This window comes from Chiloscyllium punctatum, chromosome 1, assembly GCF_047496795.1.
Source record: "Chiloscyllium punctatum isolate Juve2018m chromosome 1, sChiPun1.3, whole genome shotgun sequence".
Lineage (NCBI taxonomy): Eukaryota > Metazoa > Chordata > Chondrichthyes > Orectolobiformes > Hemiscylliidae > Chiloscyllium > Chiloscyllium punctatum.
The window spans coordinates 171,518,320-171,535,126 of NC_092739.1; the positions used below are offsets into that span (position 1 = coordinate 171,518,320).

The 16,807-nt window shown below is 44.6% G+C and overlaps 1 protein-coding gene across 1 annotated transcript in view; it reads right to left on the reverse strand.

Moving 5' to 3' along the window:
• The window catches only part of LOC140480742 (disintegrin and metalloproteinase domain-containing protein 8-like), a 155,160-nt gene that overhangs the window by 65,782 nt on the left and 72,571 nt on the right, over nt 1-16,807 (reverse strand). The window lies entirely within an intron of this gene.

Here is a 16,807-nt window from a genome sequence, read left to right on the forward strand (position 1 = left end):
GATAGCAAGATGATTCTGGATAGGAGCAAGAGTAACAGGGTGTCTGTTATGGTGGACTTTAACTTTCCAAATATTGACTGGGAATACTATATCCAACTTTCCAAATTGGATCAGTTTTTGTCCAGTGTGTGCAGGAGGGCTTCCTGACCCAGTATGTAGACAGGCCAACAAGGGGCGAGGCCACATTGGATTTGGTATTGGGTAATGAACCCAGCCAGGTATTAGATTTGGAGGTAGGTGAGAACTTTGGTGATAGTGGCCACATTTTGGTTACGTTTACTTTAGGGAAAGCAAATCCTAGCAGGACTTATACACTTAATGGTAAGGTCCCAGGGAATGTTGCTGAAGAAAGAGACCTTAGAGTGCACATTCATAGCTCCTTGAAAGTGGAGTTTCAGGTAGATAGGATAGTGAAGGCGGCGTTTGGTATGCTTTCCTTTATTGGTCAGAGCATTGAGTACAGGAGTTGGGAGCTCATGTTGCAGCTGTACAGGACATTGATTAGGCCACTGTTGGAACATTGCGTGCAATTCTGGTCTCCTTCCTATCGGAAAGATGTTGTGAAACTTAAAAAGGTTCAGAAAAAATTTACAGGGTTGGAGGATTTCAGCTATAGGTAGAGGTTGAATAGGGTGGGGCTGTTTTCCCTGGAGCATTAGAGGTGAGGGTTGGCCTTTTAGAGGTTTATAAAATCATTAGGGGCATGGATAGGGTAAATAGACAAGGTCTTTTCCCCCTGAGGTGGGGGAGCCCAGAACTAGAGGGCATATTTTTAGAGTGAGAGAGGAAAGATTTAAAATAAACCTAAGGGGCAATTTTTTCACACAGGGGGTGGTACGAGTATGGAATGAGCTGCTAGAGGAAGTTGTGGAGGGTGGTACAATTACAGCATTTAAATGCCATTTGGATGGGTATATGAATAGGAATGGTTTGGAGGGATATGGGCCAGGTGCTGGCAGGTGGGACTAGATTGGGTTAGGATATCTGGTCGGCATGGATGAGTTGGACCGAAGGGTCTGTTTCCATGCTGTACATCTCTCTGACTCTGACTTTAAGAGGAAGAAGAAGGCTGATGTTAGGATGAGATGTGATGGTTCATTTAGAGCACTTGCGAGTTACAGGTTCGCCAGGAAAGACCAAAAGAGAGAGCTAAGAAGAGCTGGGAGGGGACATGAGAAGTAATTGGCTGTTAGGATCAAGGAAAACCCTTAAAGCCTTCTATTGGTATAACAGGAATAAAAGAATGACTAAGTAAGATTCAGGCCAATCAAGTATAGTAGTGGGAAGTTGTGTTTGGAGTCAGAGGAGATTGGGATGTATTAAATGAATATTTTCATTGGTATCCACACTAAATAAAGACAATGTAGTCGAGGAGAATGCTGATATACAGGCTACTAGACTCGATGGGATTGAGGTGCGTAAGGAGGAGGTGTTAGCAATTCTGGAAAGTATAAAAATAGGTAAGTCCCCTGCGCTGGATGGAATTTATCCTAGGATTCTCTGGGAAGCCAGGCAGGAGATTGCCGAGCCTTTGGCTTCGACCTTTATGTTGTCGTTGTCTACAGGAAGACTGCAGGATAGCAAACGTTGTTCCCTTATTCAAGAAGGTGAGTAGAGACAACCCTAGTGACTATTGACCTGTGATCCTTACTTCGGTTATGGGTAAAGTGTTTTAAAAGGTTATGAGAGATAGAATTTATAACCCTCCAGAGAGGAAAGATTTGATTAGGGATAGTCAACACGGTTTTGTGAAGGGTAGGTCATGCCTCACAAACCTTATTGAGTTCTTTGAGAAAATGAACAAACAGGTGGATGAGGGTAAAGCGGTTGATGTCGTGTATGTGGATTTCAGTAAGGTTCCCCATGGTAGGCTATTGCACAATTGAATTGAATTTATTGTCATGTGTACTGAGGCACAGTGAAAAGCTTTGTCTTGCGAGCAGTAGGGTAGAAACTGTTGCGAAACCGGTTGGTGCGTGTGTTCAGATTTCTGTACCTTCTCCCTGATGGTAGAGGTTGGAGAAAAACGTTGCCAGGGTGGGATGGATCTTTGAGAATGCTGGTGGCCTTTCCTTGAGAGCAGGCCCGGTAGATGGATTCTATAGATGGGAGGTTGGCTTTTGTGATTGTCCAGGCCAAGTTCACCATTCTCTGAAACCGTCTCTGATCTTGAATGGTACAGTTGCTATACCAGGTAGTGATACATTCAGACAGAATGCTCTTGATGGCGCACCTACACAAGTTGACAAGAGTATTCGCCGTCATGCCAAATTTGTTCAGCTGCTTGAGGAAGAAGAGATGTTGTTGGGCCATTGTAACCAGTGTATCCACATGAAAAGTCCAAGAAAGCTTGTTGTAGATGACCACTCCCAGGAGCTTGACACTCTCTACTCATTCCACCTCTGTGCTGTTAATGTGTAGGGGTACATGAATAACGTCCCGCTGAAAGGCAATAACAAGTTCCTTGGTTTTGCCGGCATTGAGAGTTGGTTAGTCGGTCTCAGTGCACCATTTTTCCAGGTCTTCCACCTCCATCTGTAGTCTGTTTCGTCGCCATCTGAGATTCGACCAACTTATGGTGGTGTAATCAGCGAACTTGTAAAATGGCATTAGTCTGGTATTTGGCGAAGCAGCCATGGGCATACAGTGAGTAAAATAGGAGTTGAGTACGCACCCCTAGGGAACTCCAGTGAGGATGAAATATTGTCCCCAATCTTCATTGATTGTCGCCTGTGGGTCAGGAAACTAAGACTGCAGTTGCAGAGAATGGGGCTTAGTCTGAGATCACTGAGTTTAGTAATCAGTCTCAACAGGATAATAGTACTGAGGGCTGAAATGTAGTCAATGTAGTCTTACATAGCTGTTCTTGGTGTCAAGATGTTCTAGGGAGGAGTGAAAGACAAGTGATATGACATCTGACGTGAATCTGTTGGTCCGATAAGCAAATTGGAGGGGGTCAAGAGTAGTGGGGAGGCTGGAGTTGATTAATGCATGACCAGCCTTTCAAAGCACTTCATGACCACTGAGATTAGAACCGCTGGGTGGTGGTCATTGAGACATGCAGCATGAGCCTTCTTGAAACAGGCAGAGACAGTGGCCTGCTGCAGGGAGAGGTTGATGATACCTGAGAAGACCTCTGCCAGTTGATCTGCACATGTTCTGAGTGCATGACCTGGTACCCCATCTGATCCCATCACTTTCTTGGATTCACACAAAGGAAAACTGATTTGACCTCTGATGCAGTGACTGCTGCAATAGGTTCGTTGGGACTCATCGGAAGAGGTGTTCCCTCTCCAGCAAAATTCTGCTCGAAGCGAGCATAGATGGTGAAATGCGAAGGCATGTGATTGAGGGTGATTTAGCAGTTTGGATCAAAAATTAGCTTGCTGAAAGAAGACAGATGGTGGCGATTGATGGAAAATGTTCAGGAGCCTGCTGTGCTTTCCCTGCAATGGACTCTCAAACCTGACCTCCAGCATCAGCAGTCCTCACTTTCTCCTCCTGGATGAGGACGTAGAAGGAGGAGTTAGTAAATTTGCAGATGACACTAAGGTCAGTGAAGTTGCGGATAGTGTTGCAGGATGTTTCAGGTTACAGAGGGACATAGATAAGCTGCAGAGCTGGGCTGAGAGGTGGCAAATGGAATTTAATGCGGAAAAATGTGAGGTGATTCACTTTGGAAGGAGTAACAGGAATAATAGGAGTAACCAAGTGGTAAGATTCTTGGTAGTGTAGATGAGCAGAGAAATCTCAGTGTTCATGTCCATAGATCCCTGAAAGATGACAGGTTGATAGGGTTGTTAAGAAGGCATACAGTGTATTCACTTTTATTGGAAGAGGGATTGAGTTTAGGAACCATGAGATCATGTTACAGCTGTACAAAACCCCAGGTGCTGCTGCATTTAGAGTACTGTGTATAGTTCTGCTTACCGCATGATCGGAAGGATGTGGAAATTTTGGAAAGGGTTCAGAGGAGATTTACTAGGATGTTGCCTGGGAAAGAGGGAAGGTTTTATGAGGAAAGGCTGAGGGACTTGAGGCTGTTTTCATTAGAGAGAAGAAGGTTGAGAGGTGACTTAATTGAGACATATACAATAATCAGAGGGTTATATAGGATTGACAGTGAGACCCTTTTTCCTCAGATGGTGATAGCAAGCATGAGGGAACATAGCTTTAAATTGAGGGGTGATAGATATAGGATAGATGTCAGAGGGAGTTTCTTTACTCAGAGAGTAGTAAGGGCATGGAACGGTCTGCCTGTAACAGTAATAGACTCACCAACTTTAAGGGCACTTAAACACAGAGGGATCTGGGTGTTCAAGTACATAGATCCCTCAAAGTTGCCTCCCAAGTAGATAGGGTTGTTAAGAAAGCACATCGTGTTTTGGTTTTCATTAACAGGGGGATCGAGTTTAAGAGCCACGAGGTTTAGCTACAACTCTACGAGTCCCTGGTGAGACCACACTTGGAATATTGTGTCCAGTTCTGGTTGCCCTACTAAAGGAAAGATAGAGAGGCTTTGGAGAGGGTACAAAGGAGGTTTACCAGGATGCTGCCTGGACTGGAGGGCTTGCCTTATGAAGAGAGGTTGACTAAGCTCGGACGTTTCTCTCTGGAGAGAAAGAGAAAGAGAGGTGACCTGATCGAGGTATACAAAGTAATGAGAGGCAGGGTTAGGGTCATTAGCCAGAGACTTTTCCCCAGGGCAGGGTTGATTGACACGAGGGGACATAGTTTGAAGATATTAGGAGGAAGGTATAGAGGAGATGTCAGTGGTAGGTTCTTTACACAGAGAGTTGGGAACGTATGGAATGCACTGCCAGTGGTGGTGGTGGAAGCAGAGTCATTAAGGACATTTAAGCGCTTGCTGGACATACACATGGACAGCAGTGAATTGAGGGGTGCATAGGTTAGGTTATTTTATTTTACATGAGGATTAATCCTTGGCACAACATTGTGGGCTGAAGGGTTTGTTCTGTGCTATATGTTTCTATGCTCTATTCTATATTCTATGTAAATGGTCATTGGATAGACATATGGATGAGAATGGAATACTGTAGGTTATATGGGCTTCAGATTGGTTCCACAGGTCGGTTAAACAGCACGGGCTGAAGGGCCTGTACTGCACTGGCAGGTTCTAGGTTTGATGCTCTAGGTGTGTTTTTCTGCATCCGGATCGGAAAGCCATTTGTAGTTACTGCCATTATGTGAACTGGAGACAGCAAAAAAAGTCACACAAGACCTGGCCAGCATCCAGAAGAGTTCACACACGAGAAGGTCTATCTACGTTTTGCTTTGAACTGTTAAATTTCTTAACAGTATGCAAATCAACTTATGATTAAGTGGTTAACCAGTTCTAATGGGAGTAAATACCACCTAGTCGGTTCAATGATCGCAGAGCCAGTCTTCAACAAAATTTGCTCTGGACTTCAACCTTACCTCAGCTAGACTGACAACCTATACGAGGGAACCTTTACAGATGAAGGGTACATCTTTGATTCTGGTCTCTTCTGACAAGCAGCTGGTTCAGTCACCACTGATTGTAATGAAAGACCTGTGCTCAAGACTCCACTAATTCTAAGATGCAATCACTTTTACTCAGCAATTCAAGAACCGGGGAATCTGTATCAGAATTTTTGACTAGGTTAAGGCAACTGTGAGCGGCTTAGGGTGAAATTGGTTGAACAAGATTAACCTGGATTGGCTCAACATTTTCTGTTGAGAAAATGGCTGCATGAGTGAAGTCCTAATTAAATACTCTGAGGTTTTTCAGGAAGGTCTAGGAACTATCAAAGGAGCCATGTTGACCAGGATGCAGTTCCACGATTCTGCAAGGTCTGAGCAGTGTCATTTGCCTTACGAGCAAAAATACTGACAGAAATTAGGAGGCTGGAAAACAAAGGAATCATCAAATCAGTCCAGTTTTCAGAAAGTGCAATTCTGGTCTCCTTCCTATCAGAAGTATTTTGTGAAACTTGATAAGGTTCAGAAAAGATTTACAAGGATGTTACCAGGGTTGGAGGGTTTGAGCTATAGGGAGAGGCTGAATAGACTGGGCCTGTTTTCCCTGGAGTGTTAGAGGCTGAGGGGTTAACTTACAGAGGTTTATAAAATCATGAGGGACATGGATAGGGTAAATAGACAACGCCTTTACTCTGGGGTGGGGGAGTCCAGAACGAGAGGGCATAGGTTGACAAGGGTAAAATGTTAAAGAGACCTAAGAGGGAACATTTTAACGCAGACAGTGGTGCATGTATGGAATGAGCTGCCAGAGAAATTGGTGGAGGCTGGTACAATTACAGCATTTAAAAGGCATCTAGATGGGTATATGAATAGGAAGGGTTAAGAGGGATAAGGGCCAAGTGTTGGCAGGTGGGATTAGATTGGGTTGGAATATCTGGCGGCATGGAAGAGGTTGACCAAAGGGTCTGTTTCAGTGCTATACATCTCTAAGACTATGACTCTAATTGACAGCACTAGTCATAATGATAAGAAGGCCCAGTAGATCGGCTTGCCTTTGTGGAGACTTTAAAAAAACAGTAAGCAGCTATTCGCAGCTGGATAAATACACAGTCCCTCGCAAAGCTGGCAAGGAGCTGTCCTTCACATAGCTGGACATGAGCCATGCATGCTTCCAATTGCGGTTAGATGACATTACCCAGAAGTATGCTACAACTCATACCAATAAGAGGTTGTACCAATAGATGTGACTGCCATTTGGGGTATCATCAGCCTGCGCAAGTTTTCAACAGATGATAGAGTTACTTTCTCTCCACCTCCACCCTCCTTTCATTTATCTCTCCACCCTTCAGGCACTCTGCCTGTATTCCTGATGAAGGGTTTTTGCCCGAAACGTCGATTTTACTGCTCCTCGGATGCTGCCTGAACATAGAACATAGAACATAGAACATAGAACATAGAAGAATACAGCGCAGTACAGGCCCTTCGGCCCTCAAAGCCCACCTAACCTACACTAACCCACTATCCTCCATATACCTATCCAATGCCCGTTTAAATACCCATAAAGAGGGAGAGTCCACCACTGCTACTGGCAGGGCATTCCATGAACTTACGACTCGCTGAGTGAAGAACCTACCCCTAACATCAGTCCTATATCTACCCCCCCTTAATTTAAAGCTATGCCCCCTTGTAATAGCTGACTCCATACGTGGAAAAAGGTTCTCACTGTCAACCCTATCTAACCCCCTAATCATCTTGTACACCTCTATCAAGTCACCCCTAAACCTTCTTTTCTCCAATGAAAACAACCCCAAGTGCCTCAGCCTTTCCTCATAGGATCTTCCTACCATAACAGGCAACATCCTGGTAAACCTCCTCTGCACCCGTTCCAGTGCCTCCACATCCTTCCTATAGTATGGCGACCAAAACTGCACACAATATTCCAGATGCGGCCGCACCAGAGTCTTATACAACTGCAGCATGACCTCAGGACTCCGGAACTCAATTCCTCTACCAATAAAAGCCAGTACGCCATATGCCTTCTTCACTGCACTATTTACCTGCATGGCAACTTTCAGAGATCTGTGTACATGGACACCAAGATCCCTCTGCTCTTCCACACTACCAAGTAGTCTACCATTAGCCCAGTAATCCATCTTTTTATTACTCTTACCAAAGTGAATCACTTCACACTTAGCTACATTGAACTCCATTTGCCACCTTTCTGCCCAGCTCTGCAGCTTCTCTATATCCCACTGTAACCTGCCATATCCTTCCTCACTGTCTACAACTCCTCCGACTTTCGTATCATCCGCAAACTTGCTCACCCAACCTTCTAACCCTTCCTCCAGGTCATTTATAAAAATGACAAACAGCAATGGTCCCAAAACAGATCCTTGCGGAACACCGCTAGTGACGGCACTCCAAGATGAACCTTTGCCATCAACTACTACCCTCTGTCTTCTTCCAGAGAGCCAATTCCTAATCCAAACCTCCAACTCACCCTCAATGCCATATCTCTGTATTTTCTGCAGTAGCCTACCATGGGGGACCTTATCAAACGCCTTACTAAAATCCATATATACCACATCTACCGCTTTCCCCTCATCTACCTCCTTCGTCACCTTCTCAAAGAATTCAATAAGGTTTGTGAGGCACGACCTGCCCTTCACAAAACCATGCTGACTATCCTTGATCACATCATTCTTATCCAGATGTGCATAAATCCTATCCCTTACAATTCTCTCTAAGACTTTGCCCACAACAGAAGTGAGACTCACTGGCCTATAGTTACTAGGATTATCCCTACTCCCCTTCTTGAACAAGGGAACCACGTTTGCTAGCCTCCAGTCCTCTGGCACTACTCCTGTCGACAAAGAGGACACAAAAATCAAGGCCAATGGCTCTGCAATCTCCTCCCTTGCTTCCCAGAGAATCCTAGGATAAATGCCATCAGGCCCAGGGGACTTGTCTATTTTCACCCTTGCCAGAATTTCCAACACCTCTTCTCTACATATCTCAAAGCCATCCATTCTACTTATTCGTGCCTCAGTATTCATATCGACAACAATGTCCTGTTCCTGAGTGAATACTGACGAAAAGTATTCATTCAGCGCCTCCCCAATCTCTTCAGCCTCCACACGCAACTTCCCATTACTATCCTTGATTGGACCTATTCCTTCCCTAGTCATTCTTTTATTCCTAACATACCTATAGAAAGCCTTAGGGTTTTCCCTAATCCTACCAACTAAGGACCTTTCATGTCCCCTCCTTGCTGCTCTTAGCTCTCTCTTCAGGTCCTTCCGGGCTACCTTATAACTCTCAATCGCCCCTATTGAACCTTCACGCCTCATCTTTACATAGGCCGCCCTCTTCCCTTTAACAAGGGATTCCAACTCCTTATTAAACCACGGCTCCCTCACACGACCCTTTCCTCCCTGCCTGATAGGTACGTACTTATCAAGGACACTCAATAGTTGCTCCTTGAACAAGTTCCACATATCAATTACGCTCTTGCCTTGGAATCTACTTTTCCAATCCACACATCCTAAGTCATGCCTCAACGCATCATAATTTCCCTGCCCCCAGCTATAACTCTTGCCCTGTAGTACATACTTATCCCTCTCCATCACTAGAGTAAAAATCACCGCTATGCTTTTCCAGCACCACTAATCCAGAAACCAAATGTTCCAGGATATAGATGCTTCAGACAGGACAGCGAGGGAAGTAAAAGGGGGAGGAGTTGCATTGCTGGTCAGGGGTGATATCACGGCTGTGCTAAAGGAGGATACTCTGGAGAGCTTGAATATTGAGGAATTATGGGTGGAGCTGAAAAATAAGAACAGTGCGGTTACATTGTTGGGGCTGTATTACAGGCCTCCCAACAGTGAACGCGAGGTAAAAGAACAAAAAGGTAAATAGATTATGGAAAGATGTAGAGGCAATAGGGTAGTGGTGATGGGAGATTTTAATTTTACCAACATTGACTGGGATACACTTAGCGTCAGAGGTCTGGATGGGGCAGAATTTGTTAGAAGTGTCCAGGAGAGTTTTCTAGAGCAGTATGTCAATAGTCCAACGAGGGAAGGGGCCATATTGGACCTGGTACTGGGCAAAGAGCCAGGACAGGTGGTAGAAGTTGCAGTGAGGGATTTCTTTGGGAACAGTGACCACAATTCTGTAAGTTTTAGAATATTTGTAGACAAAGGTGAGAGTGGTCCTAAGGGAAGAGTACGCCATTATATCAAAATTAGGCAGGAGCTGCCTAATGTGGATTGGGGGCAGCTATTTGAAGAGAAGTCCACATTTGAGATGTGGGAGGCTTTCAAAGATAGTGCAGGATAGGCATGTCCCATTGAAGGCAAAGGATAGGAAGGGCATGATCAGTGATCATGCTTATCAGTGATCAACAACATGGTTGTGTGTGGGGGAGATCGTGCCTTACCAACTTAATAGAGTTCTTTGAGGAAGTGACCAAGTCGATAGATGAAGGAAGGGCTGTTGATGTCATATACACGGACTTTAGTAAGGTGTATGATAAGGTTCCACATTGTAGACTAATGGAGAAAGTGAAGTCTCATGGTGTGCAGGGTGTTCTAGCAGGTGGATAAAGAACTGGTTGAGCAACAGGAGACAGAGAGTAGTAGTTGAAGGGAGTTTCTCGAAATGGAGAAAGGTGACCAGTGGTGTTCCACGGGGGTCAGTGCTGGGGCCACTGTTGTTTGTGTTATACATAAATGATCTGGAAGAGGGCACTGTTGGTATGATCAGCAAGTTTGCAGATGACACGAAGATTGGTGGAGTAGCAGAAAGGATAAGGGACTGTCAGAGAATACAGGAGGATATAGATAGACTGGAGAGTTGGGCGGGGAAGGGGCAGATGGAGTTCAATCCAGACAAATGTGAGGTGATTCCTTTTGGGAAGTCTAATTCTAGAGTGAAATGTGCAGTAAACAGAAGAGCCTTGGGAAAAGTTGATAGGCAGAGAGATTTGGGAGTTCAGGTCCATTGTACCCTGAAGGTTGCTGCACAGGTGGATAGAGTGGTCAAGAAGGCATATAGTATGCTTGCCTTCATTGGAAGGGATATCGAGTATAAGAGCTGGCAAGTCATGTTAACATTATACAAGACATTTATTTGGCCACATTTAGAATATGGTGTACAGTTCTGGTCACCACATTACCAAAAGGATGTGGATGCTTTGGAGAGGGTGCAGAGAAGGTTTATGAGGATGTTGCCTGGTATGGAAGGTGGTAGCTATGAAGAGAGGTTGAGTAGGTTAGGTTTATTATCATTAGGAAAAAGGAGATTGAGGGGGGACCTGATTGAGGTTTACAAGATCATGAAGGGTATAGAGAGGGTAGATAGAGATCAAATTTTTTTTTCATGTTTAGGATTCAAGGTGAGAAGTGAAATATTTAAAGGGGATACACACGGCAAGTACTTTACACAGAGGGTGGTAGATGCCTCGAACGTGTTGCCAGCAGAGGTAGTAGAGGCAGGCACGGTAGATTCATTTAAAATGCAACTGGACAGATGCATGAGTAGATGGGGAGCGGAGGGATAAAGATGCTTAGGAATTGGGCGACAGGTTTAGACAGCGAATTTGGATCGGCTCAGGCTTGGAGGGCCGAAGGGCCTGTTCCAGGACTGTAAATTTTCTTTGTTCTTTAACACCAATTTAGGAACTTAGGAAATGTGGATATAATCCTTAGATGTTTCTCTCAGGTGGGTATATGCCTTTGAAGGGAGAAATGTGTGTTCCAGGCTCCGCAAATGACCTACTTAGGCTACAGACTCAATGAGACTGGGTTACACCCGTTGGAAGATAAAGTGGGGGTAATCAAAACCCTGCTCCCATGTCTGTACCAGAGCTTAAGGCTTTCTTTGAGCTGGTGAATTATTGTGGAAATCTGAGACTCAACGTGGTCTCCATCCTGGCATCAGCTTTGAAAAAAAACGGTCTTGGAAATGGTCGCAAAGTCAAGCCCCAGCTTTCATGGCTCAGGGACGGACAGGACTGGTAGCTTAATGTTCCAGGATACAAATACTGCAGGAAAGATAGAAAAGTGGTGGTGGGGTGGGGTGGGGTGGGGCGGGGGGTCGGGGGGGAAGCTGCTGCTGCTAGAGAGGACGGGGAGAGGCATTTTTGATAAGGGATCGCATTATTGCCGTACTTAGGGATGATATTTCTTGGAATATATCTGGGTAGGTTGTGTGTGTAACTGAGAAATAAGAAAGGGATGATCACCTCATTGGGATTGTGTAGATCAGTGGGAAATTGAGAAACAACTTCATAAGGAGACAGCTCTCATGCTGTACACTATGATCCCAAGCGAGATTTGGTATTGACATGTGATGCCTCCCTGTATGGCATCTGTGTAGTATTAGCTCATAGGTGGCTCAGATGGAGAGAAATGCCCCAATAGCATATGAACATAGAACAACACAGCACAGGAATGGGCCCTTTGACCCACAATATTGTGCCAAACATGACACCAAATTAAATTACTGGATTAGTGGTGCTGGAAGAGCACAGCAGTTCAGGCAGCATCCGCTGCTCGTTGGATGTTGCCTGAACTGCTGTGCTCTTCCAGCACCACTCATCCAGTATTTGCTTTCCAGCATCTGCAGTCATTGTTTTTACCAAATTTAATTAATCCCTTCTCCCTGCCCTTGGCCATATCCCTCTATTCCTTGCATACTCACGTGCTTCTCTAAAAGTCCCTTAAATACCCCCTATCGTATCTGCCTCCACCACCACCTCGTCAGCACATTCCACACTCCTATCATTTTTAGTGTAAAATTCTTACTCCTCACATCCCCTTTGAATTTTCCCCCTCACCTTAAGTGCATACCCTGTAGTTTTCGACATTTCAACTCTGGAAAAAGATTCTGACCATCAGCCTTCTCGATGCACCTCATAATTTTATGGACATCCTTCAAGAATCACCTCAGCCTCTGTCGCTCCAGGGAAAACAACCCAAGCTTTTCTAGCCTCTCCTTGTCACTCATACCTTCTAATCCAGGCAGCATCCTAGTAAACCTCTTCTGAACCCTCTCCAAAGCATCCTTCCTGTAATGTGATGACCAGAACTGAACACAATACTATAAGTGTGGTCCAACCAAAGTCTTAAAAAGCCGCTACATGAATCCTGACTCTTGTATCAATTTTTTGACCAATAAAGGCAAGCATGCCATACGCCTCCTTTACCACCTTATCGACTTGTGTCACCACTTTCAAGGAATAACGTACTTAAATCCCAAGATCCCTCTGTACAGCAATGCTGTTCAGGGTCCTGCCATTAGCTGTATACTTTTCCTTAACATGTGATCTCCCAAAGTGCAACACCTCACATTTATCCAGATTGAACTCCATCTGCCATTTCTTCATCCATATCTGCAACTAATCTCTATCCCGCTGTATTGTTTGACAACCTTCTACACCTCCACAGCTCCACTGATCTTTGTATCATCTCCAAATATATTAACCGACCCATCTACACTTTTATCCAAGTCACTTACATATATCACAACCAGCAGAGGTCCCAGTATGGATCCTTATGCAACACCACTCGCCACAGACTTTCAGCCTGAAAAACACCCTTCCATCAATACTCTCTGCCTTCTATGGGCAGGTCAACTCTGAGTCCACGCAGCCAAGTCTCTGTGCATCTTATGCATCTTCTGGATGAACCTACCAAGGGAAGGCAGATGAACTCAGGGCATGTTTAGGAACATGGGACTGGGATATCATAGCAATTGCAGAAACATGGCTCGGGGTAGACAACTTAATGTTCCATGATACAAATACTACAGGAAGGATAGGAAAGGGGGGAGGGGTTGCGAGAGAGAAGGGGGAGTGGTATTTTTGATAAGGGACAGCATTAATGCTGTACTTAGGGAGGATATCCCTCAGAATATATCTAGGTAAGTTATTTGGGTGTAACTGAGAAATAAGAAAGGGATGATCACCTCATTGGGATTGTATTACAGACCACCCAATTGTCAGTGGGAAATTGAGAAATAAATTTGTAAGGTGAGTTCAGTTATTTGTATGAATAATAGGGTGGTTGTGGTAGGGGATTTTAACATTCCAAACATAGACTGGGACGGCCATAGTGTTAAGGCTTTAGATGGAGAGAAATTTGTTAAGTGTGTACAAGAAAATTTTCTGATTCAGTATATGGATGCATCTACTAGAGAAAGTTCAAAACTTGACCGACTCTTGGGAAATAAGACAGGGTAGGTGACTAAGGTGTCAGTGAGGGAGCACTTTGGGGCCAGAGACCATAATTCTGATAGTTTTAAAATAGTGATGGAAAAGGATTGACTGTTGAAGTTCTAAATTGGAGGAAGGTGAATTTTGATGGTATTTGGCAAAAACTTTCAAAAGCTGATTGGGGGCAGATGTTCTTATGTAAAGGGATGGCTGGAAAATGGGAAGCCTTCAGAAATGAGATGATGAGAGTCCAAAGACAGCACATATAGTCAGGTATGGAGAGTGTTGCTGAACAAAGAGACCTTGGAGTGCAGGTTCATAGTTCTTTGAAAGTAGAGTCGCAGGTAGATAGGATAGTGAACACAGAATGTTGCAGCACAGTACAGGCCCTTCAGCCCTTGATGTTGCATTGACCTATGAAAATAATCCAATGTCCATCTAACCTACACTGTTCCATTATTACCCATATGTATTCCAATGCCCATTTAAATGCCCTTAACGTTGGCGAGTTAACTAAGGCGGTGTTTGTTATGCTTTCCTTTATTGGTCAGAGTATTGGGTACAGGAGTTGGAAGGTCATGTTGTGGCTGTATAGAACATTGGTTTGGCCACTTTTGGAATATTGCATGCAATTCTGGTCTCCTTCCTATGGGAAGGATGTTGTGAAACTTGAAAGGGTTCAGAAAAGATTTATAAGGACATTGCCAGGACTGGAGGATTTGAGAAATAGGGAGAGGCTGAATGGGCTGGGGCTGTTTTTCTTGGAGCATCGGAGGCTGAGGGGTGACCTTATAGAGGTCTATAAAATCATGAGGGGCATAGGTAGGGAAAATAGACAAAGTCTTTTCTCTGGGGTGGGGCAGTCCAGAACTAGAGGGCATAGGTTTAGGGTGAGAATGGAAATATATATAAGGGACCTAAGGGGCAACGTTTTCATGTAGAGGGTGGTGTGTGTATGGAATGAGCTGCCAGAGGAAGTGGTGGAGGCTGGAATATTACAGCATTTAAAGACATCTGGATGGGTATGTGAATTGGAAGGTTTTAGAGGGATTATGGGCCAAGTGCTGGGCAAATGGGGCTGGATTAGGTGAGGATATCTGGTTGGCATGGAAAAGTTGGACTAAAGGGTCTGTTTTGGTGCTGGACATCTCTATGACTCTTTGACTCTATAAGGGACCTTGTCGAAAGCCTTACTAAAATCCATGTCGACAACATCCATTGCTCCAACCTTACCAAGTACCTTTGTAACTTCCTCAAAAAATTAAATCAAGTTAGTAAGAGATGACCTGCCCCGCACAAAACCATGCTGATTGTCTCTCATTAGGCCTTGTGTTTCCAAATGTATGTATATCCTATCGCGAAGAATTCTCTTGAATAGCTTCCCAACCACTGATATGAGACTGACTGGTCTATAGATTCCTGAATTATCTATAATTTCCCTTCTTAGAACATAGAACAGTACAGCACAGAACAGGCCCTTCAGCCCACGATGTTGTGCTGACTACTGATCCTCATGTATGTACCCTCAAATTTCTGTGACCATATGCATGTCCAGCAGTCTCTTAAATGTCCCCAATGACCTCGCTTCCACAACTGCTGCTGGTAATCCATTCCATGCTCTCACAATTCTCTGTGTAAAGAACCCCCTCTGGCATCCCCTCTATACTTTCCTCCAAACAGCTTAAAACTATGACCCCTTGTGTTAGTCATTTCTGCCCTGGGAAATAGTCTCTGGCTATCAACTCTATCTATGCCTCTCATTATCTTGTATACCTCAATTAGGTCCCCTCTCCTCCTCCTTTTCTCCAATGAAAAAAGTCCGAGCTCAGTCAACCTCTCCTCATAAGATCCTGGTAAACCTCCTCTGAACCCTCTCCAAAGCATCCACATCTTTCCTATAATAGGGCGACCAGAACTGGACGCAGTATTCCAAGTGCGGTCTAACCAAAGTTTTATAGAGCTGCAACAAGATCGCACGACTCTTAAACTCAATCCCCCTGTTAATGAAAGCCAAAACACCATATGCTTTCTTAACAACCCTGTCCACTTGGGTGGCCATTTTAAGGGATCTATGTACCTGCACACCAAGATCCCTCTGTTCCTCCACACTGCCAAGAATCCTATCCTTAATCCTGTACTCAGCTTTCAAATTCGACCTTCCAAAATGTATCACCTCGCATTTGTCCAGGTTGAACTCCATCTGCCACCTCTCAGCCCATCTCTGTATCCTGTCAATGTCCTGCTGCAGCCTACAACAGCCCTCTATACTGTCAACGACACCTCCAACCTTTCTTGAACAGAGGAACAACATTAGATACTTGCCAGCCCTCCAGGACTAATCCAGTGGCTAGTGAAGTCTTGATCAAGGCCCCAGTAATCCTCTCTCTTGCCTCTCTCAATAACCTGGGGTTGATATCAGGTATGCATCCAGGACTTTGGCTAATGCAGAGCAGAAATACACCCAGAAGATTTGGTGGTCGAATTTGGAATCAAGAAATTCCACCAATACCTGAATGGGTGTAAATCTGTAATAATAACAAACCCCTGCTAAGTCTACTTAAAGAGGATGAGACATTGCCGTCCATAGCTTCAAGCCAAATTTAGTGTTGGGCTGTAATAAGAAGCATCTATAATTACAAGTTGGAACATTGCCCAGGAAGCCAAATAAAACAAATGCGGATACATTCGGCCGGTGGTATCACCACTGGAAGAATCCGTAAATTTCAAATTTTCTGGATACACTTCCAGTCACAGCTAACAATATCATACTTTGGACACAAAGATCAGGTCCTGACAAAACTGAAATAGCTAGTTGTGATGGGGGAAACCAAATGGCTACTGTGGTGGGCAGCACGGTGGCTCACAGCACCAGGGACACAGGTTCAATTCCTGCCTTGGGTGACTGTCTGTGTGGAGTTTGCACATTCTCACCGTGTCTGCGTGGGTTTCCTCCGGTTGCTCCGGTTTCCTCCCACTGTTCACAGATGTGCAGGTCAGGTGAATTGGCCATGCTAAGTTGCCTATAGTGTTAGGTGCATTAGTCAGATATAAATATAGGGGAGGGGAATGGGTCTGAGTGGGTTACTTTTCGGAGGGTCTATGTGGACTTGTTGGGCTGAAGGGCCT